General features: G+C 46.1%; 1 pseudogene; it reads right to left on the bottom strand.

The window, feature by feature from the left end:
- Positions 1-20647: 20647 nt before the first annotated feature.
- On the bottom strand, positions 20648-26917 carry LOC147338391 (uncharacterized; annotated as a pseudogene).
- Positions 26918-27513: the final 596 nt, after the last annotated feature.

Here is a 27513-nt window from a genome sequence, read left to right as displayed (position 1 = left end):
TCGTGTGTCCTGTGTCTTTAAGAGTCTCTGCAGGTCCTTCCTGATTGGAGCGCTGGCAGCTGCTGATTGGTTCCATCACCAAGTAGCTGTTTTAAAAACCGTCTCCAGCAATTGTCCAGTGGCAGCAACTGACAGCAGCAGTTTTATATATAGTGTGTAGATACTCTTTTACTCGTAAATAAGCGCTGCTGCAGGAGGAGTGAACTGCCTTATTCGTTTCTGTACTTTTTCTCTTGTTTATTCAATCAGGGAGCTGTTTTTGGAATATCTTGTTTTGTTTGTTCGTTTTGCCTTTGTTCACCTCGGAGTTAAAGCTTTCAGTTTTTGGTAGAAATAAAACCACCTCAACCTGTAAATTGGTTTCTGGATATGGCTTTGGGGACGAGGGCAGGGTTACTTTCCTTTTAACCCTTATGCTGTGCTCCTGTATCCCTAGACCAGGACGTAAGAGATGTAAAATCATTCATGCCTACAATTTTGAATCACCAATTAGCTCCACCTCTCTAGACTGGGGGAGAAGGGAATGGGGAAAGCATGGAGACTACACACGATAAAGCTGGCTGGAGGCCTCAACCCAAGACGCTCTTTGATGTGAGGTAACAGTATTAACAACTGCAACACTCAGCTACTTGGTTAATAATAAACATGTTAGAAATAGAGATTGTATTATTTATTTATTTATTTATTTATTTATTTATTTATTGTCAAGAACAATGAAATTGCGTTTGGGGCTTCCATACAACCCAAAAAAAAGAAGAAAATAATAAATACCCCTTAAAACCCAAGTGTACATATTTAACCCAGTGTGACTCCAATGCAATAAGACAATCCTTAGCAATAATGTTCGTAGAAATTCAGACAAAGACCTGAGAAACATGACAAAATACAACAATGCAACCCATTCAATATTATTGTACTGTGAGATATGATATCAGATATGATAGTTATCTATTTAAGAAAGAGGGGGGGGGGGCAGGAGGGGGAAGAGAATAAAGATATGATGCACCAATGCAGACCAGTTCATTGCTATTAAGAAGTTGGATATGGTTATTGTCCGTGAGAGGGGGGCAGAGAGTTCAGGAGCCTCACAGCCTGTGGATACAGGCTGTTGGCCAGTCTGGATGTTCTGGCCTGTATAGACCTGTACCTTCTCCCTGAGGGCAGCAGATGGAAAAGGTGGCGCGCAGGGTGATGTTGGTCCCGCAGGATACTGTGCACCCTCCTCAGACAGCGAGTGGGGAAGATATTACTGATCTCTGGCAGACTTGTTCCAATAATTCTGCCAGCTTCTTTAACATAACATTTTTATTGAACATTTTTAATGCATAATTGATTATTAACCATGATGCAAATTAATTAATCTGGTATAATTTAAAACGTTTGATTTGTATAATAATTTTGAGTTCTGACCTGTGTTGGGTCTTAGGGAGAAGGAAGTGCAAGTGAAACTGCACTTCTTGAATCTCGGCTAGCTAAATATCCACACGGGAGTCATTTTGTCGGGGAGACCTCACGGTGCCCATATTCTGTCTATTTAAACCAAATGACTTTATCCAGAGTAATCCTTAATTAGGCCCTTGGCATAGAGCACACTTTGACTGCACTCATCTCAGCCTCCTGCCAGTACAAAGCAACACTTTAAACAGTATTGATCTATGAAACTGCAGGGGACTGCTGGCTGTCCACATCAACATGCATGTGTTTATGCCTGTTTATGTGCTTGGAGCTTACTTGGAAACGGTTTGAAATTGTATTACAATCTAGCTGCGCTCAGTGACCCATTGTCCAAGCACACAAATGAGGAGCTGCACTGAATAATGAAGGGTAGACCATTTAAAGCACTTGCACAGATGCAGAGGCAGAGGATTGAAAGTGGACAGTGCTGAATGCTAACCAAACTAAATGGATTTCAAGTGGGATAGTGTAACAGATGGGTGTCATTGTTAGTGCTAGTGGCCTGCAGCCAGGAGGTATGTGGGCAGACTGCCATCTCTGTCAGTTCATAAATGCTCATTGTTACACATCACACAGACCTGAGCCAAGGTGTTCGGGGCCTTAAGCAGAAAGAGGAATCATAACAAATGATAGCAGAAAACTGAAAGGCCTGAGGATGGGAGATCACCACTATAATACCCAAAACTAAGACCAGAATATTAAATATACCCGAATCAGAAGTAAAACCTAAACGTTGGGTCACAGACCAAAGACCCCAACAGTTATTATATTAATACAGCACAAGGTTCAGTTACATTTGTACAAAAATGGTGAGTAGAATTGTCCTTCAAGGAGCTACTTTTTACTTTCTTGCTTTTTCGCTGCATTACATCTACTTTTACTTGAGTATTTCTAAACACAGGTGTCTGTACTTCTACTCGAGTAAAGAAAGTCTGTACTTTTGCCACCTCTGGTTATCTAGCACTTTACTAGTTTTAACAACATCAAAGTAGTACAAGTTACATCCACAGTGACTTATCATCACATATCGACTATACTGTATGTATTTCTGAAGTCATCTGATCAGTGTTGGTCAAGTTACTTGAAAATAGTAGTTACTAATTACTGTTTACTTCTCCAAGAAAGTAATCCAGTTATTTTACTGATTACGTATTTTCAAGAGTAATTAGTTACTTCTTAAAACCATGATATATGTAATAAAGCAACAGACCTTTCAGCCCAATTCTATTTTTTTCTGCATAATCATCATATAAAATGTAATCAACTGGAAAAGCCTCTTTTTCAAACTTGTTTTATTAGTTTGCATCTTTTAACTTTATGCATCAAGCAAAAATTAAATTATATGCAGCAGTCTTTGAAGAAATGTGTTTAACATTTAAACCAATGTTCTGCATATTCCAGCATATAAAATGAAATGATGCTTTGTGTTTACACTCTTTCAAATAGATGCAAGTAAAACACAGCAGAAAACAAATCAAATCAAAGACTCAGCAGCTCTGAGTCCTGTCTCTCTTAAATCTATTGTCACCTTTTTAGCAGGAGTGGGGCGGGTGGAGGTTTGTCCACAGTGGTCATGTCAGTGGGAGGATCCGGGGGTTTCTCTGTGAGCGTCACATTTCCGTGGCAGCGTGCTCGCTGCTCGCTCAGATTTGAAGTTTAATTTTTCGCTGTTAAAAGAAGTTTTCTTCCCATGCAGTGAACAGCAGACGCTGATGTTTGTGTCACTTTCTACAGAATCAAACTCAAAGTAATGTGATTACTTCCACGCTTTAAACGCTGCATGGTCGTACTCTCTGCTGCTCTCCATATTATCCATTGTTGATCTGCACACGTCTGTAGCTGCTACAGACGTCGCACACGTGTACGTCATTGTCATGAGACACTCTCACAAATAGTAACAGAGTAACGCAGCGTGCTTACGGGAAAGTAAGAGTAATCTAATTACGTTTTTTTGCAATAGTAATCCCTTACTTTACTCGTTACTTGAAAAAAGTAATCAGATTGCAGTAACACATTACTTTTAATATCTCTAATATCATCTCTGCGTCTGATAGAAACATCTCAGACATAGCATTGATCACAGATCCCCGCAAACATGAACACGATCAGCAAAGTTATTGCGATTTATCCAACATTTTTAAAAACCTGTGATGTGATTGGTTAAGATTGTTGATGGTATTTAAACCTCTAGGATGGATAAAAAGTAAATGCAGTAAATGATATGTCCTTGGCTGTTAGCTGTGCTGTGTTGAGTAAATGACGCCTCCATATGTTTTTGATGTGCATTTAAAAACAGATAAAAAGATAATGCTCACGGTTTGATAGGCTGACAAAGTACATAAGACTTGATCAGCCTACGAAACACCGACAAGCTTCATACATAAATCCTCTTTAACAACACACACACACGTGTGTGTGTGCTAACAGCAGCATGGTCTTATGCTGATTTAATCCAGTATCCATGGAGACCAATCTGTCCATCGCCCTAGGGACAGGAAAAGATCAGTCAGCATCTGTTTTGCTGTTCTTCTGTCTGTTTGTCCATCTACCCATGAGCCCATCTGTCTGTCATCCTGTTTGTGCATGTTGCAGTCTGTCACAAAGTATTTCCATCAACTGCCAACTGAATAAAAAAATGACATATTTATATCACCAACTGTTTGCCTTGACATCAACTGATCCAATCATACTTAAGTTGTGACCAGGCCAACAACAACAATGTGTTTAACAATGGAATAATTTCAAAACAAGCCACACAGTGTGAGACGTGACCGCCACCAAGGCTTTGAAAAAGGAACGAAATGGCTTTTGGAGGTTAAATTCAACTCTCCATAACAACCAGTCAAAACATGTCACAGACATGAGTTTTTAAACATCAAATATCAACGGAAGTCAATTCAAAAACAAAATGTGACATTTTAAACATTTTAAACAGTCAACATTTTAAAATCCCATTAAAGGTTTCTGAAGTTCTCACAGCTGACATAATAAATCTCATTATCAAACTTTATCTTTTCCTGCCCACACGACATTAGAGGTACACACAGGCCCGCCGTAACAGCGGATCAGTGAAATCCACCAATGGAAGTGAGTGACTGAGGTTTTCATCAGTCTTTCAATTCAGTGTATTAAACACCTGCAGTTTCACACAGCTCATGGTCTTGGAAGCTCAATATTAAGTTCATGTTAAATTCATAATTCAAAGATGTTCGTCACTGATCATTTTAGGATTAATAACATGCACAGTTCAGTTCTGTTTACTTACAGTTAACCAGCTAAAGTAATGATTAGGAGATAAAATAGGTGTCTGCCTGGTTCAGTGACCCTGCACATTAGTTAGTTATTAATAAAGCTTTATTTTGGAATTTTCATTGTTACTTTTGTCTTTAGTTTGTAATAAATAAGCAAATCTTTAAGTTTTCATTCAGGTGGAAGATATTTCTTTTTGGATATCTGAACATGTGTCAGCCATAGACTCCTTTCTTGAATTTGGATTATTGGAAATGACCCTACTCTAAGGTAAAATAGAAAACCATAGCTCTGCTGAAACAATGGAGATGAGGATCATGGTCCACACACATTGGAAGGCCCTTGTGTATGATTATGTACCCAGAAATGCCTTAACCCTGCGCACACAATAAGTGCACCAGCCAATTTCATTCTGAGCAGCATGTCAGCAAATCAAACAGGCTTGTAGCTGCACTGAACACGTCTTTCTTTTTCCTTATTTTTCTTTAAAGGTGCTAATAACATCACATTCTCACTAGATCTCCATAGCAACCCATCCAAACCACACATGCAAAGAAATCTAACCACAGATGTCCATAAATTGTGTGTAAAATAAGAAATGACACAGGGGGAAAAGAGCAGAACAAGTTTCTTTAATAATTCAGGCCTTTGTTGGTGATGACAGCTTCAAGAAGGCAAGGTCGAGAAACTCGGCGCAGGCTTTGCTCGGGTCCGATTTTGGCCCATTCGTACTCCTTTGATTATAAACTACTCTTTCTATAATTTTACTAGTGAAGGGAAGGTTAGAAATAGGCAGATAAATACGAAGTGCAACTCAGTCCAAGTTTCTGTTTCTCAAGCTTGACAATTGCAGTCTTTACTGATGCAGGAAAAATAACAGAAGTGGACACCTCCACCACCACCTTTGAGCACCACCCAATCCACAAAGCACTAAATCCCTGTGGGTCATCCCACAAGTGGTGGAGGCCACAGCAGGAATTAATGTGGCTCATTTGTTACGAGTGCTCTCAAATGATCTCCTCCCCCAGGACACATAGGAATATGTGCATGGACAGACACACTATAGGTTTGGTCATTATCAATCCACCGTAGTCTAACAATGATTTCTGTCGTTTGGAACATTTCACCCACATTTTACACATTTGTTTCTTTGGAGACTTCAGTCTTTTATGCTAGGTCATATGCTATAGAAACAACTGCTGGTGAATGATGCAAATAAAAGATATAGTCAGTCATATAGCTTTGCATAAAAGTTAAGCTAAGCATAACGTTAGCTGTATTGTTGACATGTAGTTTTTGGTGTTTGACTTTTGTACACCTGTGACGTGTTTTTATGGCTGAGGGTACGTTTGGGTGCATATTGGTTGCTATGAGTGATTCGAGACTGAGGCTACGTTCACTCTGCAGGTCTTAATGCTCAATTCTGATTTTTTGATCAAATCTGATTTTTTTTGTCTGCTCGTTCACACTACAAATAAAATGTGACAGCAAACGCGCTCCAGTGTGAACGCTCAAAGCGGCCGCATGCACAAAAGAAGACGTCACACACGACGCGCTCTGTTTAGACCCAGAGCAACAGTGTTGTTTGACTGATGGCCTTAATGTAAAGACTTCGGACTTTATGTTTCCCAATTTTTGCTTTAAGTTATTTTGTTATTTACATAATAATGTAAATAAACTAATAATGATCCTTATTGCTGTTTAAGAGAGGAGCGGTGCTTCAAAGGATAGCTGCAGATTTCTGTCAGAATCTGCAGATTATACAGTACAAATAAAATGTTCACGTTTCTCCAACGTTGTCTTCCCAACAGTTTCACTGACATCTACACGGGATGGCCAGGAAGCGTTCGCGATGTCTTCTCGGGCACTTCTGCGTTGCTGATAATCGGCGTCTGTCTTGTGTCAGTGACGTAAAAGACGGATTTAATGCGACATCATCAAACAGCAGTCGCTTTCTGAAACATCAGATATGTGTCGGATTCAGAACCACATACGAAAGTGACCCAGATCGGATTTGAAAATATTGGATTTGTGCCGTTCACACCGTCAGACCATGATCGGATATGGGTCGCATAGGGTCAGAAAAATCTGATTTGATGCGCTTTCCCCTGCAGTGTGAACGTAGTCCAAGTGTTCATGATCAGTGTGTGTAAATGCAACATAGAGGGATGCTTCATGGTGTTTCATGTATCATACATAAAGAAAAATGCCTTGCTGGTCTACAGTATTTAAAAGGAACCTTATGAAGAAAAAAAAACATTAAAATGAGGATATTCTCAGTCGTTTTTGTTTAGCTGCTTGAGGGGACAGGAACAAATAACACTGAGGTATCATCTCTGACTTACATATGGCACAGGGCTATAAAGCAGGGAGGCACATCCTTGCTCCCCTGCCTCTGGTGTCTTCACATAAACTCACATAAACTTGAGCTGTTTTCTGCATCCATTTTCCAGCCTCCTTTTTAAAGTTACTGTAATGTTTTACCACTTCTTTTTATCAAATTACTGTAACCCAGACACATGCAATCCATCATTCTCCCCTCTCAAAAGTAATTTTTCCTCAAGTCACGGAAGGAATGAAAGAGATGAAGAATGAAGCTTCAGGTTTGGTGAATAAAACTGCTGGAAGGCCTTGTGTTCCTTAATGGTTGTGTATGTGCCCAATGGGCGACCGTGGTGCACTCGGGGACCGTTTGATGTTGACGTATGTCTCAGTTAAGGAGAAAAGAGCAGAGTGAAATATGGAATGGCAGCCTGAGATGGGCCAAAGAGAGAAAATGGAAAACAGACACGGATAAACTGAGAGGCTAAGAGAAAGTCTCTCTTATTCTCTCGATCTTCATTAGTATCCATCTGTCCATCTCCCCATCTGTTGATCTATTTATATCACATCACTCCATTAGCCTTTCTCTCCATTCCTTGCAAACACACACACACATATATGGGAATGTGCATTTCATACTTAGCGATTCACTCATTTATGTCCATGACGACATGCTAAAAGTAAGATAAAAAAACTCTGTTTCAGCAGCTTCACTTTATCCTCAAACTTTCTTTACAAGTATTGCAAAACATGGTTTAAAATACACTCGAAATGCAGCATAAATACCTGAACTTCATTATGAAACTCATGCTGCTTTCATAATAACACTGTATTGTTCTTCAAAGCACATGTATCTTAACCAGGATGTGATGTAGTAGCTCATGATTTATCACATAAACATATATTGAAAGAGGAGTGAAAGAAGCATCTATGTCCACTGAGAATGACCATCTTTGAACAGTGGGCGGGGCTTAAGACACCAACTGTCTGCCATCTATAATCCAGTGTTGAGATCCTTCCCAGACGCCTTAATGCCCACTCACATCCTGGGCTTTCTGACCTCAGTAAGTCACATGATAGGGTGGGGTTAGGTTTCACAATGAGCTCACCTGAAACCCTGGCTGATTGTGACCCACACCCAGTTTCACACCTCAGCTCGTGTGATTAGGTAGAGGATCAATAGGAGGCCCATGACTCTCTTGGGGACACTCCCACAGGGCTTAAATCTGGGACTCTCCACCTGTTGGTCTTTGAACTGAAGATGTTTCTTAGATGAAACATCTTCAAGGAAACTTAAAGAAGTCCTGAGGCTTTTCTGTCCAAGCTCCTTAGACCACGATGATTTATCACAGTTCACAAAGTGCTGTAATGTGTGACGTACTGGAAGAACATCTGAAGGCCATTCGATGACAATAACTGTGGTTGTAAAAACTTTTGGGAAACAGCTGTCTGACTACACCTCTGTAAGATGGTCACAGTAGGAGGGATATTTGTGGTATGTGGTGCAGTTTTCCAGTTAGTTTGTTTATTTTTGTGTACAAACCTACTTTGTTTGCAAAATACAAACAGGAAAAAAATATGCTGATTGATGATGTTCAGAGGTTTCCCTGCTTCCTGTTTATGCTAAGCTGAACTCCTTCAGGTGAACCAATGCTTAATACAGTGCTGGTAAGAAATACTGATACTCTGCACATCGGTCCTGTGTTGTTCCATAACTTAATCAGGGAGTATATCTATAAACAGGCTAGTCCCTGACCTGCAAATGACAGATTATAATCCGCTCCTCAGTTCTGCAAGACACTCTGTACCAGCTGATGCAGAGCTGGCCTCCCTCTTCCTTTAGCTTAGGAATGTGGTTATATTATAAAGCTGCTGCTGTGTTATCCTCCACAGAGCTGCTCTTCATGCACCTAAATGATTGTCCCGAGTGTTAAATGCAAGGCCCTGATTGTAATAGCAGCCTCCCACTGTTTATTGGCAAGCTCTGTGGTTGCAGTGCACACACATGCTACTACTATCGCTTTCCCGTGTGCTCACACACACGCACACACAGACACACACTGCTGCGAACAGTGGCAGTGCATTAGCAGAGGTAGGCCATTAGCATACAAATGTATTGTCTGGTGGTGTGTGTGGAGAACGTGGCTAATCTTGTGGACACTTAGTATGCATGTCAGGCAGACTGTGAGATGATAGTGTTATTTGTAAAGGTTGTGCTGGTAGCAGATCAATCAATGAGCTACCACGGAAGCTTGCTCTGTATGCTTTCCTCGCTCTACCCTTTTTTGGCTTAATTAAATGTAAACCAGCAGCCATCTGCCACCACTTAACACAGCTGACCTGCTGACCGCTCGGCACACCACTGCAACTCTTACATGTTATGCTGCTTCACACAATAAGGGGTTATAGTCTTTGAGAGTTCGCTCCATCTTAAAATATGTTCTCTATTATATCTGCGTTACATATTCCACATATGTACGCGGCAGGAGCCCCTTGGTCCTGGGCAGAACTTTGTGCCATCAGAAACTGAATCTGAAACTGAATTCAAATCAGCCTAATTTGAAATCCAATGTATTGGTTTGAAAACTGAATTTTATATTTTGAAAATGAATGAATTTAATTTGAAATTGTATTCTGTCCTTCTTTAAATTTAGCACTTTGCACCATTTAGCTTCAGTTCTTAAATTCAGTTTTTGGGGTCCTTCGTGAAAGCCGCAGAGTAATCGAGTGCTAACAGAGCTACGTTGTACCTGTGGACCCAGTGTTACTGAGCAGACGTATGAGAGGGGAAAAAGAAGCTCTCCTGCGGTGAACTTAGCTGCTGCCGTATCTCGCAGGTTAAACACAGCCGGCCTTTCACCTGCTGTATTTATATTGCTCGCTGTCTCGCGGGTTCACGCGGCCAGTAGATCCGCGCTGCAGCGCTCAGCCCAGTGAGTGAGTGTGCTCTGGCTATTGTGGCCACGGTCCAGCTGTTACCGCAGTCTCCCAAGTTCACGCTCGGCGCCTCCTCCGACTTTCCTGCCACAGGTTGTATTCCATCCTGCATATTGCCCGCAGTCTCGCGGTTAGTGGGGGCTAGCTCGGTTAGCTTGAGCTTCCTGGCCTGTAAAGCGAGTGTCTCGTATCGCGAGTTCACTCTTGCAGCTCCACCAAGCATCTAAGCTTTCATTCATGTAACAAAGCATTGCGGTTGTCAGCAGAAACACGAGGTGGTGGTAGCTGTTGTGGCAGAGGTGCTGCCCCCATGTTACACTGAGCGAGTATGGGGGCCCTAATGTGCCGCAGTTGTGTTGAATGTGGTATTTCCACGGCTGTGGAGGATGGGCGTGACAAATGCATATTGTGCCTACACAGCAAAATCTCCAGTGTTAAATTAACACTGGAGAGTGTCTATATGGGTCCACACCTCTGAGTGTTAAATACAACACTGTTGAGTGTTAAATTAACACTTTTGACAGTGTTATATGTTTAAAAGTAACCTAGTCAGTTTTGAAGATTAACAATGGCTAACACTGAGCAGTGCTGATTTTCTAACACTGGAAAATAACTCAAAATGTTAGAAATATTCCACACACGAATATGTTTATGTGATAGGCTTGGAACTCTCTGACATTTAAAAATGAACATTTACAAAGTTAAATGCTAATGTGGACGGGTCAAATATCCTGAATGCAAGGACACCAACATAAACAAAACCACTGTTAATAAGGCAACCTGGAGGACATCAAACATGGAGTGGATACAGCTTTGTCACACACACACACACACACACACACACACACACACACACACACACACACACACACACACACACACATGCGTGATCTGCAGCCATGGCAGCTGGTCAGGGTGAGAGGATGAGTCAAAGGTCAAGTTAGAGAACACACATCAGCCAGTCTGGAGTGTCGTCTGTCCATCTGTGTGTGAGAGCCGACTCAAAGGAGAGCAAGTCACAGTGGGGCCATGAAACAGCTCCACAGGAGGATATGGAACAAAAACACGTGGAGGTAGTTTTTTTTATCATTTTATGAAAGTTTAATAAATGTGCAGTGTGTAAGACCTTAGTTTGACCTATGAACCGTTAGTCCGGCAGATCTAATTATGCAATTATGGGAAGAAACAAAAAACATCTTGTTCTAAAATACATCCAAGCACTTTGATAACACAGTGTACTTTTTAGTAGAACAAGGAAATTTTCCCACTAAAATAAATTCTGTTACCCAAATCCACTTTTGGATACAAGTTTGGAAACATTTATAAAATAAAGTTCTGGATATTCACTTTGTGTCAGTCTGTATAGGTTTCAGCATGATACTGCCCTCATGATTAGCCAGTACAGAGCCAAGATGTCAGTCTCATTGGAAACATTGTATTCAGTACAACTAAATAGCCTGGGTGTTACTGGATGTTACTGGGTGTTACTTCATGGATGCAAAGCCTGCAAACGGTCTGCTGCGGCACAAACACTTAGATTCAGGAGGCCGTTAGCCTCAGGTGGGGTTTTCCTGACAGATGTCACTGACTTTGTTTCTGTAGGTTTCAAGATTAATCACAGTTGGGGTGCAGTTACATTTTTCTTACTTTCATAAATGACATGTATTACATATAATGTAACAACTGAAATAACACTAATAACAATGTAAAGATGAAATAAGATAAGATAAGATAAGATAACCTTTATTAGTCCCACACGTGGGAAATTTGTTTTGTCACAGCAGGAAGTGGACAGTGCAAAAGTTATGAGGCAAAAATTAGAATACAATAAGAATAAATACAGTACACAGCTGTACAGAATAGAATAAAATACTATATACAGTAGAATAAAATAAAATAAATATACAATAAGATAAAAATAGAATACAAATACAAATACTATATACAACTGAGTAAAAATACAACGATGACAGAAAGGATTATTGCACTTAGTGTTATTGCACATGTATGGATGTGTGTGCTTGATCAGTTAAAGTCTTTATTATGGAGTCTGACAGCAGTGGGGAGGAAAGACCTGCGAAATCTCTCCGTCCCACACCGTGGGTGCCGCAGTCTCCCACTGAAGGAGCTGCTCAGTGCTGTCACAGTCTGCTGCATGGGGTGGGAGATGTTGTCCATCAGGGATGACAGCTTAGCCGCCGTTCTCCTGTCACTCACCACCTCCACTGGGTCCAGAGGGCATCCTAGAACAGAGCTGGCCCTTCGGATCACCCTGTTCAGTCTCTTCCTGTCCCCAGCAGAGATGCTGCCGCCCCAGCAGACCACGCCATAAAAGATAGCAGAAGCCACAACAGAGTCATAGAAGGTCTTCAGGAGTGGGCCCTCCACTCCAAACGACCTGAGTCTCCGCAGCAGGTACAGCCTGCTCAGCCCTTTCCTGTAGAGGGCGTCTGAGTTATGAGTCCAGTCCAGTCTGTTGTTCAGATGAACACCAAGGTACCTGTAGCTGTCCACAGCCTCAATGTCCATACCTTGGATGTTCAGTGGTTGCAGTGGAGAATGCTTGTGCCTGCGGAAGTCTACCACCAGCTCCTTGGTTTTACTGGCGTTGATCTGGAGGTAGTTCAGCTGGCACCAGTCCACAAAGTCTTGAGTCAATCCTCTGTACTCCTTGTCGTCCCCATCAGTGATGAGGCCGACTATTGCAGAGTCATCAGAGAACTTCTGCAGGAAGCACTGGGTGGAATTGTGGGAGAAGTCTGCAGTGTAGATGGTGAAGAGGAACGGAGCCAGAACCGTTCCCTGTGGGGCCCCCGTACTGCAGACGACCCTGTCCGACACACAGCCCTGAGTCCTCACATGCTGTGGTCGGTCGGTGAGGTAGTCCAGGATCCAGGTAGTGAGGTGATGGTCCACTCCAGAGTTCACCAGCTTGTCCTTTAGAACCGAGGGAAGAATGGTGTTGAAGGCACTGGAGAAATCAAAGAACATGATTCTCACAGTGCTTCCAGCGGTCTCCAGGTGAGCGAGGGAACGATGTAGGAGGTGAATGACGGCATCATCCGCTCCAATGCCAGGCTGGTAGGCAAACTGAAGTGGGTCCAGTGATGAGCTTATTAGGCGCCGAAGCTGAGCCAGGACCAACCGCTCCAGGGTCTTCATCAGGTGGGATGTCAGAGCCACCGGCCTGTAGCTGTTGAGGTCCTTGGGGCGTGAAGTCTTTGGCACTGGTACAACACAGGAGGTTTTCCAGAGCTGTGGGACTCTTCCCAACCTCAGGCTCAGGTTGAAGAGGTGCTCCATCACCCCACACAGTTGGTCCGCGCAGGACCTGACGACCCTCGAGCTGATGCCATCTGGACCCGCTGCCTTCTTGCCATTAATCCTCCTCAGTTCCCTCCTAACCTGGGTGGTTGAGAGAGACAGGCTGGAGCCTTGTGTTGAGTGTGTATTGGATGCTGTTGTTGGGGGTGGGGGGGAGTGAGCAGGGTGAATAGAGGAGGTGTGAAGTGTCTGAGGTGGAGCAGCAGCAGTGGGGGTGGGTGAGTCTGCAGCCGATGTTGCAGACTGCCTCATGGCTGAGTCAAATCTGTTGAAGAAATGATTCAGTTCATTTGCCCACCTCACATCCCTCCCAGGGATGCTAATATAATTATGATTGTAAAGTGAACATGTGAGGTATTGCTGAAAAGAATGACTCCAAACAAAGCAATGAAAACAGTTTGAAAGGGTGAAACACAACTTAGGAGAACGTCACAGTTATTAAGCGTAGACAGAGATGTTTGACCCTCTGTTGTCTGAAAACAGGTGAAATAAATAACAAGCTGTTCATTCATGCTTCTACTGGACCAGGACTTCTGTGGAATTAGGCTCATGAAACGCAGGGTTATTATCATCATCATCATCATCATTACAAGGTCTTATCTTGTGTATTTTTGTCTTGCTTGTTATGGTACTGAAATGCACTGAATATGCATTTATGCCTCTTTCCCATTAGTACCTACTCTGCTTGCCTGGCTGTGACTCCATTGTACTATTATATAACAGCTGACCATGCATCCAGTGTGCATGGGGTTGTTATAACAACGCAGCCGAGCCGCGTGACGTCCTGCGACACAACACAACAATGGATTTTGAGGCGGTGGTATAGCTGCTGTTCGGTCTGTGGCTTTTTGTCACACTGAGGAACCACAGTGTTGGATGTTTGAGTAGCCATTCCTCTCTGTTCTGGGTTTCAGAAATGTTTGTTCTTATTTTTGTGAAGGAGTGATGACTGTGGCTGGAGGATGCAGCCCTACTTCACATTTTTGGACTCAGATCACTTGGAACCCCGGGACGAGACCCACGGGTGGGCAACTCCAGGCCTGGAGGGCCGGTGTCCTGCAGCTTTTAGATCTCACCCTGGGTCAACACACCTGAATTAAATGATTAGTTCATTACCAGAACTTCAAGACATGTTAGCCATTTAAATCAGCTGTGATGATCAAGGACACATCTAAAACCAGTGGGACACCGGCCCTCCAGGCCTGGAGTTGGACACCCCCGTACTAAAGGTGATCAAATAGTCACTACACAAGTAGAGAAAGACAGAAGAAAACACTGACATCAAATACCATCTGTGAAGGACAACAATAACATGGTGTAGCAATGTTAGCTAGCTAGCCACGGATACCATTTAGCTAATAGAGGAGATGGCGAGCAGGTCTTTGAGTCGCCCACTAACTTTTTAAGTTGTAGGGATTTTACCCCATCGACAAAAACGTTCAGCTTCACCACAACAAGTATGTACTCTTTGTCTTTGTAACCTCTGTCCTCAGTCCAGGAGCCTACTGCATCGAGATCAGCACTGAGCACAGGACTAAGCCTGTACAGAATATTAAATACATACAGTTGTTTCAAACTAATATTTATGCTCAATATTAAACTTATACTGTACAGTACAAACTTTTGCTCACCTTGAATTCTAGCTTTTTATTTAGTTTTGCATGTAACTGACTATAATAGAAAATTAGCTCAACTTACAGATTATGAACCATAACATTTAGAAGGATGAAGAAACAGAAAAACATCTTATTTATGATAAATATTTATGAATTTATATTTATTTATGAAAATATTTCAGGGAATCAAAATGCATAAAAGGTGCACGGTGTTGTCAGGGTCTTGTATTGCTCTCCTTGTATTATGATGATTTAGTTCTTTTATTATTTTCATATATATGTGAGTTCGGAGGTTCCTGCTGTGTGTTTTGTCTCACTGCGTGTCGTCCGTGTGAGTCTGTTTACGTTTCTCCTCCCGGTGTGTATGCATGTGTCTCTCGCCCCTCTCTCCTTCCCCCTCACCCTCTTAACAGTGTCTCTGTGTTTCATCCGTTACCCGTTCCCGTGCGACTCTCCTTGTGTTTCTTCTCGGCTCCCCCTTTTGTTCCATCGTTTGCCTGTTTATCCCTGATGTCATGTGAAGCCTGTGAGCCTTACCTCTGCGTCTCTGTGCTTCCTGTTTTATTTTGACAGTCTTGCATGCTTAATTTGTGTCAGCTGTTCCCCCGTGTGTTTCCACTCCCCCTCTCACCTCATGAAAGAATAAAGTTACGTTGAAACCAAGCACACCATCGTTTTTCTTGTGACATTACCAATAAGTCTGATGTGTCACATGGCCCTCTTCCTATTGAAAAAACTAAAGTTGTATCCAAGATGGCCGACTTCTAAATGGCCACCATGGTCACCGCCCATCTTGAGGAGTTTGCCCCCTCACATATACTGATGTGCCACAAACAGGACTTTAATACCACCAACCATCCCCATGTTATTACGCTGTATCCATAGAAATGGCCCACCCTGTAGTTTGTGAGTTTTCTGTCATTCATTGTCAGGTTTTCTGCTTTCCGGGTTTCCAGGTCCAGTTACTCATGTCCATGTTCTTTCATGTCTAATTCTAGTTTACCTATCTTAGGTTTACTTTGCCCTTTGTTTGTTTGTTTGTTTTTTCCACATCAGCTATGACAAACAGCTGTTATCTTGTACATGAGGCTGGAGCAGTTAGTGGTACAGGATTGGCATTGTGGTGTTTCCAGAATGGGACTGCTATCAGCTGTGAAGTTTGAGACAGACTGGACGAAGGGAATTCAACATGGCTAAACCTGTGTAAAAATAGCTTCCTAAGTACAAACTGTGGACTTCCACCCCTAAAATACCCCAAAGCAATGACCCTCAAAAATGCCAACAACTGAAGGATGATGAGGAATGCTTTCAGAGCTGTGCCAAAGCCCCACCTGGCTCCTCATAAACTACCTGTATATAGACCCCTGCTGACCAGGGACAAAAACCTTTTGTGTGGCAGGTGAGGTTTAGTCTGAGGCCTGAAGCCTTACAGGATTGCTTTAAATGGGTGGACTGGGACACGTTCAGAGCTGCTGCCACATTAGTCCCTCAGCACACTAATGTGGAGGAGTATGCTGCAGCTACATCTGCAGCTACATCCAGAGAACCTCTGCATCATGAAGACATGAGAAAGCATGGATGATCCAGGAGGCATGTGAAAAGTTAAAAGCACAGCTTTCAAGTCTGGTGATGAGGCTGTGCTCAGGACAGTAAACCTCAGCTCAAAAAATCAATCAATCAAAATTTATTTATATAGCACATTTTTAAAGACTGTCATGGTCCTGGGCCATGTGGGCCCAGTATTCTTAGTTCCTTGTATTTTTGTATTTCGTTCCTTATTTAGGCCATGTTTTCTGAGTTGCCCTGTTGTGTTGTTCCCTAAGTGTTTTCCCTTCATGGCTTTTACCCCCTGTGTGCCCCTCTGTGTATCTGTGAGCCCTCGTCTCTCCTTATGTTTTATTCCATGTTTCCCCAGCCCGTTATGTCTGTGTTTTCCCCGTGCTCTCTCTCCTCCTGTCTGAACCTCTGTGCCTGTACATGTCATGTTCAGTTCACCCCGCCCTGTCTCGTTATGATTATCAGTATCACCTGTGTTCCCCGTGTGTGCCCACTTTCCTCGTTTACCCTCTGTGTATTTCTGTCTGAGTCTCCCTCTGTTCGGCGTCGCGTTCTCCCTCATGTTGTGTGTTATTCTCCCCGTGGTTCGGTTCCTTGTACATCTCATGCTTTAGTTTTCCCAGTTTTAGTTTATTTTGTATTGCTTCTCGTGGCCAGCAATAAAGCTGTGTTTTTGAGTTTATCCCCGTGTCTGTGAATCTGCATCTTGGGTCCTTCTCCTGCCTGCCACACAACGTATCATGACAGAAGAACGCGACCGCAACATGGACCCAGCAGTTCACAACCCCTCCGCGGACCTCCAGGACGACGCGAACATGTCGGACCCAGCGACACAGAGGAGGGGGATTGTCCGGACAGTGGAGTCTCTATGCGACAAGTGGCTGCACTGTTCCAGTGAGGAGGAACGAGAGGAGTTCGCCCGCCAAGTAGGGGTGTGCGTATCTGTGTTCCCCTGGTTATGGGAGACGCTGCACCCCCTCGTCAGCGACTTTCTCGTCTCCACCCTCCAACTCCGTCCGCAGGAGCAGCGGCCCGGTGGGCGTGCACCTTCACCAGAGCCGTGCCGTTGCGCCGTTTCCCCGCTGTCTCATGAGCCAGTAGCGGTCAGAGTTGGAACGGTGAGGCTCGCCACAGACACACCTTCCGCCCGCACCCCGCCGGCTTCCGCGTCTTCACCGCGGTCTGGCCGCACGGCGTGGCGCACGGAGACAACGGAAGCCATAGACTTTGGCGAGGAAGAGCGGCAGCAGGTGTTACGGGCTTATCGGGAGGACGAGCTCCGGCGGAAACCCTGGCTCATCCCGGAGGAGGACCTCTCACCTGCTGCACAGCCTACCAGCCGCTCGCCGTCTCCGATCCGCTTAGGCTATTTTTCGCCTGTCTCATTTCTGGCAAGGATGGGGGCGGACGACGGGGAACTCACCACTACGTCACCCTCTGTGTTGGCGCCATCAGCGCCCATCGCGCCAGCTTCCTCTGCTCGAAGGAGGCGGCGCGCCCGCCGCCATAAACCGGACAATGCTAAAACTACAAAACATGAAGTGGACGGCGGGTTCATTTTTGATAGAGCTATTTTTGTCGACCCTGAGCCTGCCATTTCTCGGACAGTTTTTTCTGAGCCTGCTCCTTTTCCTGCTTGTGTTTCTCCTCCCAGGCCAGCTCAGTCAGCTCCCTCGCAGCCCTTCACAGCTCAGTCAGCTCCCTCGCAGCCACCCTCAGTCCAGTTTCCAGTGTCCCCCTCAGTTCAGTTTCCAGTGTCCCCCTCAGTTCAGTTTCCAGTGTCCCCCGTGTCCCTTTCAGTTCAGGCCCCAGTAGCTCCAGTGCCGCCTGTAGCGCAGGCCCCAGTAGCTCCAGTGCCGCCTGTAGCGCACGCCCCAGTAGCTCTAGTGCCGCCTGTAGCGCAGGCCCCAGTAGCTCCAGTGCCGCCTGTAGCGCAGGCCCCAGTAGCTCCAGTGCCGCCTGTAGCGCAGGCCCCAGTAGCTCCAGTGCCGCCTGCATTGCAGGCCCCAGTAGCTCTAGTGCCGCCTGTAGCGCAGGCCCCAGTAGCTCAGCTCCCCGCGTCTCCAGTAGCCCAGTCCCCGATAGCAGTACGGTCCGCTGGTCAGCTTAACATTCAGCCAGGGGTCTCAAATCTCTCTGGCTCTGCATCAGCTCCTGCTGGGAGCTCGGATGAGCTCATCCAGGACTCCGCGGCTCCCACGCCGCCATCTACCTCGTCAGCTGGAGGGTCCGAGGGGCCCGTTCAGCCTCCTGTCTCCGTTGGAGGGTCCGAGGGGCCCGTTCAGCCTCCTGTCTCCGCTGGAGGGTCCGAGGGGCCCGTTCAGCAACCTTCCTCGTCAGCTGGGGGTTCAGGAGAACTGCACCAGCCTCATGCCACGTCTGCTGGGGGGCCCGAGCCGCCCGTCCAGCACCATGCCACCTCAGCTGGAGGGCCCGAGGAGCCCATCCAGCCACCTTCTGCTTCTGCTCCTCCTAGTCCAGCTCCAGCCCGTGCTTCGTCAGCTGCAGCTCCAGCCCGTGCTTCGTCAGCCGCAGCTCCAGCCCGTGCTTCGTCAGCCGCAGCTCCAGCCCGTGCTTCGTCGACCGTGTGACCCGTGAACTCTTGTGCCTGTGGGCTCTGGGTCGGCCCCCTGAACCTTATTTGGACTACGGTCATGTGCTCCTGTGTTTTCTGTTGTTTGTTTTGTTTCCCGTTCTGGTCCCTCCGTCCTGGTCCCCCGCCTCCCGCCCTGGGTGGGTTGTTTTCTGTTTGGTTTTGTTTCTCGGGTTTGGGCTGTCGGGTGCCAGCCCTTTAGGGGGGGGTGATGTCATGGTCCTGGGCCATGTGGGCCCAGTATTCTTAGTTCCTTGTATTTTTGTATTTCGTTCCTTATTTAGGCCATGTTTTCTGAGTTGCCCTGTTGTGTTGTTCCCTAAGTGTTTTCCCTTCATGGCTTTTACCCCCTGTGTGCCCCTCTGTGTATCTGTGAGCCCTCGTCTCTCCTTATGTTTTATTCCATGTTTCCCCTGCCCTTTATGTCTAAGTTCTCCCCGTGCTCTCTCTCCCCCCTGTGTGCCCTCTATGTATTTATGAGCCCTCGTCTCCCTTTGTGGTTGTTTCATGTTTCCCCAGCCCGTTATGTCTGTGTTTTCCCCGTGCTCTCTCTCCTCCTGTCTGAACCTCTGTGCCTGTACATGTCATGTTCAGTTCACCCCGCCCTGTCTCGTTATGATTATCAGTATCACCTGTGTTCCCCGTGTGTGCCCACTTTCCTCGTTTACCCTCTGTGTATTTCTGTCTGAGTCTCCCTCTGTTCGGCGTCGCGTTCTCCCTCATGTTGTGTGTTATTCTCCCCGTGGTTCGGTTCCTTGTACATCTCATGCTTTAGTTTTCCCAGTTTTAGTTTATTTTGTATTGCTTCTCGTGGCCAGCAATAAAGCTGTGTTTTTGAGTTTATCCCCGTGTCTGTGAATCTGCATCTTGGGTCCTTCTCCTGCCTGCCACACAACGTATCATGACAAAGACTGAAGTACACCAAAGTGCTTTCCAGTAAAATCATGATACAGATAAAAATCACAATATAAAATATAAATTACAGATATAAATAAAATAATTACATAATCTAAATGCAAAGCCAGATGTAAATTACCCTAATTCGCCTTGAATGCCAGGTTAAACAAATACGTTTTTAAACGTGATTTAAAAGACTGAATGGAATCTGATGCGCGGATATGAAGAGGAAGAGTATTCCATAACCTGGGTGCAGCAACGGCAAAGGCACGGTCTCCTCTGGTCTTCAGCCAAGACCTAGGTTGCACTAAGAGCAGTTGGCCCGATGATCTTAGTGCTCTCTGAGGGCTATACAGACAGAGGAGATCAGCTAGGTAGTCAGGTGCCATATAGCTGTGCTATAAGACTAGCAAAGCTTACCCCAGTGTCATTTGTAACCCTAGTAACATCTGGTGTGTGTGACAGAGGAGTTAGGTGATGACAAATTATGAGGCTGCGCTTCAACTCCTCGCTGGCGTTCCTGCATGCGTTAAGTCTGTCACTATCATTCAATTGTCTGAATGATCCACCATGACATGCTTTAATGTCCTACTCTCATTATGATGCAGTGCTTCGAGAGGCCGGTAAAGGATTACCTCACCTTCTCCTCTCCTCTTTATCCCACCCATATTCAACGCACTCCAGTTTGCTTACCAGCTTAATAGACGATGCCATTTCCTCCACTTTTCACCTCAGCTGGGCACATCTGTAGGAAAAGAACAGTTACACACGAATGATGTTTGCTGACTTCAGCTCAGAATTCACTGCGATCATTTCAGATGACGCTCTCCATACGGCACAAAGTCTATCTATCTATCGTGTACAAGCTATAATCCTATAATTCCTATAATTTATAATCTTTATAATCTCTTCTGCTATTTGCACATTTTTACTGTAAATTTCTAAGTTAATTTGTAAATTTTGTAGTAACCTGTAAATTGTAAATACTGTAAAACTTTTTTTCTGTCATTTAATGGCCGGGCATTGCACAGCTACAAGCATTTCACCCCCATGTCATACTGTGTATGGTTGTGTGTGTGTGACAAATAAAATTTGAATTTGAATTTGAATTTGAAAAGCTGGTGCATCTCCTGAATGACAATGAAGTGACTATTCTATTCTATTCTATTCTATTCTATTCTATTCTATTCTATTCTATGCTATTCTATTCTATTCTAACAGGACAACACAAACACTGCTCAAAAATGGCTGAAGGAAGACAACAGGACGCCCCCACAATCCTCAGATTACAGTCCAGTGAAACATCAGCTTAAAAAATGCTAAAAAAATAACCTGTCTGACTTTTCTTTAAAGGCTTTGTGTTCAACTTTTTTATTTTAGTTTTCTAAAATCTTATAGGACAGGAAATTATTCTATGAGCCAGGATAACATGTTCTGGAAAATCATAATTTGGTGTCTGTCTGCTCCTGTGTTTTTAATTATGAAAAAAACGTGCTGTGTCCACCTTACTCATTTACTTAAAAAAAACTTAAGAAATCAAACTGGTTGACTGATTTTTCAGTTGTGGGATCTTGATGATTTTACTTTGTCGTCTTTTCACCACAACACTCTGACAGAGGAAACACAGATCCGTAATGAAGATAATTATCTGTACAAGCCGAACATAATGCTGACATAATAAAGAAGTGCTTCATCTCTCTCATCCCACTTCAATGCAGTGCCAGCAGGATGTACTGTATGAATTTGTCTGACTCTTGAGAAAAACACACTGCATGATAATCAAGCCAAATTCAAAAGATTTCTTCTACCTGATTAGTTCAAAGCTGTGTCACATATTTCAGCAGGTGACGGGTTTCTTTACTCCTTCGGTGGAATGAGGCGACAGGCTGGGATGAATGAGACAGTGAATCAAACACTGTTTGTCTTTTGTTGAAATGAAAGGCTCACAGAACAAGGCTTCTCTACTTTATTATTTCCACAATGGATAGACAGAGTTCTTCATGTAGTGGCAGAACAATGGAGGCTTTTCATGTGATGTGCAGGAGAGGCGCCTCTTTTTATGTCTCCCCATCTAACAAGGTTGCATTTACCTGGCAAATAGATTACAGCGGCTTCCTTGTCCTCCAGGTCTAATGCTTTGAATTCAGCAACGCATCCAAAGACTTTGCCTGTGCGCCCCGGGTGCCTGCGTTGTAGTTCGTGTATCTGAAGCTTCTTTGTAGCAGAACACTTGGCCTCATTCTCAAAGTCAGCTACCATGTGTTGATCGGTCTCGAGAAGCACTGAAAAAGTGTCCACTCAAAAGGGAGAAACTGAAACATGTACAGTGTAAACCAGGCGTTGCTTGGCTGTTGGCTGTGCATTAACGTTCCTTTCAATGATATAACTTAACCTGGGGTACATCTAACAGGGAGACAGAGATCTAACCTTAGCTTTGTTTCATAAAGAAAACTAAAGTAGGAAGATTTTTCTCGCTTAATGTTACTGTTTTTACAATTATCTAAATATATACACTCAGCAAAAATATAAACGCAACACCTTTGTTACTGCTCCCATTCCCCATGGGATGGATGTAGAGACCTAAAATTCATTCCAGATACACAATATAACCATCCCTCCCAAACAGTGGTCACAAATCAGTCCAAATGTGTGGTAGTGGGCACATCTGCTATATTGAGATAATCCATCCCACCTCACAGGTGTGCCACATCAGGATGCTGATCTGACATCATGAGTAGTGCACAGGTGTACCTCAGACTGCCCACAACAAAAGGCCACCCTGGAATGTGCAGTTTTTTGCGCTATTGGGGGTCTGGGGACCCAGAACCGGTCAGTATCTGGTGTGACCACCATTTGCCTTATGCAGTGCAACACATCGTTGCATGGAGTCTATCAGATTGTCAATTGTGGCCTGTGGAATGTTGGTCCACTCCACTTCAATGGCTGTGCGAGGTTGTTGGATATTCGTGGGAACTGGTACACGCTGTCGTATACGCCGGTCAAGCACATCCCGAACATGCTCAATGGGTGACATGTCCGGTGAGTATGCTGGCCATGCAAGAACTGGGACATTCTCAGCTGCCATCTGCCCTGAACAATGTGAACCATGATTCATCCGTGAAGCGCACACCTCTCCAACGTGCCAGACGCCATCGAATGTGAGCATTTGCCCACACAAGTCTGTTACGGCGACGAGCTGGAGTCAGGTCAAGACCCCGATGAGGACGACGGGCATGCAGTTGAGCGTCCCTGAGACGGTTTCTGACAGTTTGTGCAGAAATTGTTTGGTTGTGCTAACCAATTGTTCCAGCAGCTGTCTGGGTGGCTGGTCTCAGACGATCTTGGAGGTGAACCTGCTGGATGTGGAGGTCCTGGGCTGGTGTGGTTACACGAGGTCTGCGGTTGTGAGGCTGGTTGGATGTGCTGCCATATTCTCTGAAACGCCTGTGGAGATGGCTTATGGTTGAGAAATGAACATTCAATGCACGGGCGACAGATCTGGTTGACATTCCTGCTGTCAGCATGCCAATTGCACGCTCCCTCATTGCTTGTGGCATCTGTGGCATTTTGCTGTGAGACAAAACTGCACATTCCAGGGTGGCCTTTTGTTGTGGGCAGTCTGAGGTATACCTGTGCACTACTCATGATGTCAGATCAGCATCCTGATGTGGCACACCTGTGAGGTGGGATGGATTATCTCAATATAGCAGATGTGCCCACTACCACACATTTGGTGTCACGGCTGCACAGCAGTCGTGTGGTGAATTGAGAAAAGGATCCAAGATGCAGGCACTGACTGGGGTGCGAGTGAAAATTTATTTGCAGAGGTGATAAAGTGACAAAACAGGAAGAGCAGAGCGGGGAGTAAACAAACCTAAACTGGGAAAACTAAAGAACAAAACTTAAACCAGACACTCACGGGAGGAGGAGCGAAATGCACAAAGAGAGATGGCAGAGAGACGCAGAATGAATACCAGGTAACAGAATAATGCAGACTGACATGGAGTTAAACAGACGACGCGACAGAGAGCACAGGAAAACACAGGGCTTAAATACACGGGGAGTAATCAGGGAATGGGCCACAGGAGGGAGACACAGCTGGGAGCAATAAGGCTAACGAGACAGGGGAGAGGTAAAACTGAACACACTGACATGAGACATGAACTTTCAGAATAAAACAGGAAACTAACAGACACAGAGAACCAGACCGGACACTGAACTTGACAGGCAGACTCATGAGCAGACACAATAACACCATGGACAGACAGAGGGAACACAGAGAAGTGGAAGCAGGCAGGCAAAGAACAGAAACCTAACAAATGGCAAAATCACAACAGAATACACACTCTGAATGAACAAAAGCATAAGGAACACAAAACACTGAGTCCTCAGACTCAGGACCATGACAGTACCCCCCCCCCTCAAGGGCTGGCACCAGACAGCCCAACAGAAACACAAAAACGGACCAAAGCCAAAAAAAACCCCCACGAACCAAAAAACAGAAAACGACCCGACCAGGGCGGGCGGTGGGGGTCCAGGACGGAGGGACATAGTCTGAAAAGGCCCAGACGGACAAGGTCAGGGGGCCGACCCGGAGGCCAAAACAGTTCAGTTCCGGGGGCCGACCGCGTGAAAGGCAGCAGCAGTGGGGCAGGTCCGGAGGCCGGCCACGCAGTAGGCAGTGGTGTGGAAACAGTTCTGGGGGCCGACCGTGCAGACGGCAACAGCGGCGTGGAAACAGCTCTGGGGGCCGACCGTGCGGACGGCAACAGCGGTGTGGAAACAAGTCCGGAGGCCGGCCACGTGGAAGGTAGTGGCGGCGTTCAGGAGGGCGTTCAGGAGGGCGTCCACAGTGGCGGAGATGCCCAACAAGCGGCCTGGCAGATGACCGACGATGTGGAGGTGGTAGTAGGGGACCTGAAGGCTGCGTGGCCCCTGCAGCCCCAGGCGAAGCGGAGGCTGGACCAGACGAGGCGGAGGCGGAGGCTGGACCAGACGAGGCGGAGGCGGAGGCTGGACCAGACGAAGCTGATGAGGATGATGAGGATGCGGAGGCTGGACCAGGCAAGGCTGAAGCAGAAGCGGAGGCTGGACCAGGCGAGGCTGATGAGGATGCTGGAGCCGGACCAGGCGATGCTGATGAGGATGCTGGAGCCGGACCAGGCGATGCTGATGAGGAGGCTGGAGCCGGACCAGGCGATGCTGATGAGGAGGCTGGAGCCGGACCAGACGAGGATGAAGCGGAGGCTGAAGCCGGACCAGACGAGGATGAAGCAGTGGCTGGACCAGACGAAGCAGCTGATGAGGATGAAGCAGTGGCTGGACCAGACGAGGATGAAGCAGTGGCTGGACCAGACGAAGCAGCTGATGAGGATGAAGCAGTGGCTGGACCAGACGAAGCAGCTGATGAGGATGAAGCAGTGGCTGGACCAGACGAAGCAGCTGATGAGGATGCTGAGGCTGGACTAGACGAAGCAGCTGATGAGGATGCTGAGGCTGGACCAGACGAAGCAGCTGATGAGGATGCTGAGGCTGGACCAGGCGATGCTGAATCAGATGCTGGACCAGGCGATGCTGATGAGGAAGCGGAAGCTGGACCAGGCGAGGGTGATGAGACTGCAGCTGGTGATGAGACTGCAGCTGGTGATGAGACTGCAGCTGAGGGCTGGACGGGCTCCTCAGGCCCCCCAGCTGACGAGGCAGAAGGCTGGACGGGCTCCTCGGGCCCCCCAGCTGACGAGGCAGAAGGCTGGACGGGCTCCTCGGGCCCCCCAGCAAAAACAGTCTCAGAACCAGTGGGCACTAAAGCCCCTGGCACACACAGGACAGAACCAGCAGGTGCGGAGACCTCTGGCAGAGACAGAAAAGAACCAGCAGGCACACGGGCCTCTGGCAGGGACGCAACAGAACCAGCAGGCGCACGGGCCTCTGGCAGGGACGCAACAGAACCAGCAGGCGCACGGGCCTCTGGCAGGGACGCAACAGAACCAGCAGGCGCACGGGCCTCTGGCAAACACATGGCAGACTGCAGCTGCACAGAGCATTGGGTCTGCTCAGGCAGCGACGGCCGGGTGTGGTCCTCAGCTGGCTTCTTAACCGCCAGGGGTCCTGAGTCTGCTGGGGGCTGAGACCCAGCCTCTGGGGAGGCCCTGGGGCGAGTAACAGTCTCTAAATTAGCCAGTTTCTGAGAAACTAGAGTGGTTTTAATGCATTTGTCTCTCCGCTCAAAATGGGTGCTAGGAACGAGATTCAAAATGGGTGGCACAGACACAGCCTCCAGTATGGAGGGAACGGGTGATCGGGCTAATGGCATAGATGCAGGCTGGGCTAATGAACTGGCTAAAGGCTGATGTACTGGTTGAAGTGAGACTGGAGTTGGTGGTGGAGTGGATGAAACACAGTCAGCTACTGTTATGGATGTTTTGAAAATGCCAACTTGTGAGAGGTCAGTTACCACGAAGGTAGGTAAACGCCGTGTACTGTCTTTACCCTCCCCATGAACGGCCCCAGAAAACACAGTCCCAGAAGCACCAGCGTCCTTAAAACTCACCACAGCTGGTCGCACAGGAGTCCCTGAATCCGGCTGTGGGGTGAAGCGTCGGTGGCGCGAATGTTTCCTCCCCACCGCTGACGGCTCCGACAGGCAGGGAAAAACCTCTGGGGGGTCGGGCCGTGAAACCTCCGGTGGGTGAATCTGAGACGGATGCTTTGTGGCGGTCGTAGTCCATTGTTGCTGGGCACAATTGGCTACTTCCCGAGCTTGCACCGCTTCCTGGGCTTTATGCAGCTCAGCGATTAAGTCTGTAAATCCCCGGACCTGGTGGAGATAGGGATTTCCGGCCAGGATTGCCTCAACGGCATTTATCCCCACAACTTTCGCTCGTGCATTGGAGTTGTGGGTTACCCAGTCCACCAGGCGTAGGGCACGTGTGAGGTCGCTCTCCCCGGCCAAGACCGCTGGATCCATCTTGTGGTCGCGTCGTACTGTCACGGCTGCACAGCAGTCGTGTGGTGAATTGAGAAAAGGATCCAAGATGCAGGCACTGACTGGGGTGCGAGTGAAAATTTATTTGCAGAGGTGATAAAGTGACAAAACAGGAAGAGCAGAGCGGGGAGTAAACAAACCTAAACTGGGAAAACTAAAGAACAAAACTTAAACCAGACACTCACGGGAGGAGGAGCGAAATGCACAAAGAGAGATGGCAGAGAGACGCAGAATGAATACCAGGTAACAGAATAATGCAGACTGACATGGAGTTAAACAGACGACGCGACAGAGAGCACAGGAAAACACAGGGCTTAAATACACGGGGAGTAATCAGGGAATGGGCCACAGGAGGGAGACACAGCTGGGAGCAATAAGGCTAACGAGACAGGGGAGAGGTAAAACTGAACACACTGACATGAGACATGAACTTTCAGAATAAAACAGGAAACTAACAGACACAGAGAACCAGACCGGACACTGAACTTGACAGGCAGACTCATGAGCAGACACAATAACACCATGGACAGACAGAGGGAACACAGAGAAGTGGAAGCAGGCAGGCAAAGAACAGAAAC

Source organism: Aulonocara sp. 'chitande type north' Nkhata Bay, linkage group LG2, assembly GCF_057382095.1.
Source record: "Aulonocara sp. 'chitande type north' Nkhata Bay isolate Kocher_YH1m ecotype deep benthic linkage group LG2, A_spYH_male_GT1.1, whole genome shotgun sequence".
Lineage (NCBI taxonomy): Eukaryota > Metazoa > Chordata > Actinopteri > Cichliformes > Cichlidae > Aulonocara > Aulonocara sp. 'chitande type north' Nkhata Bay.
This window is presented reverse-complemented; position numbering and strand designations above follow the sequence as displayed.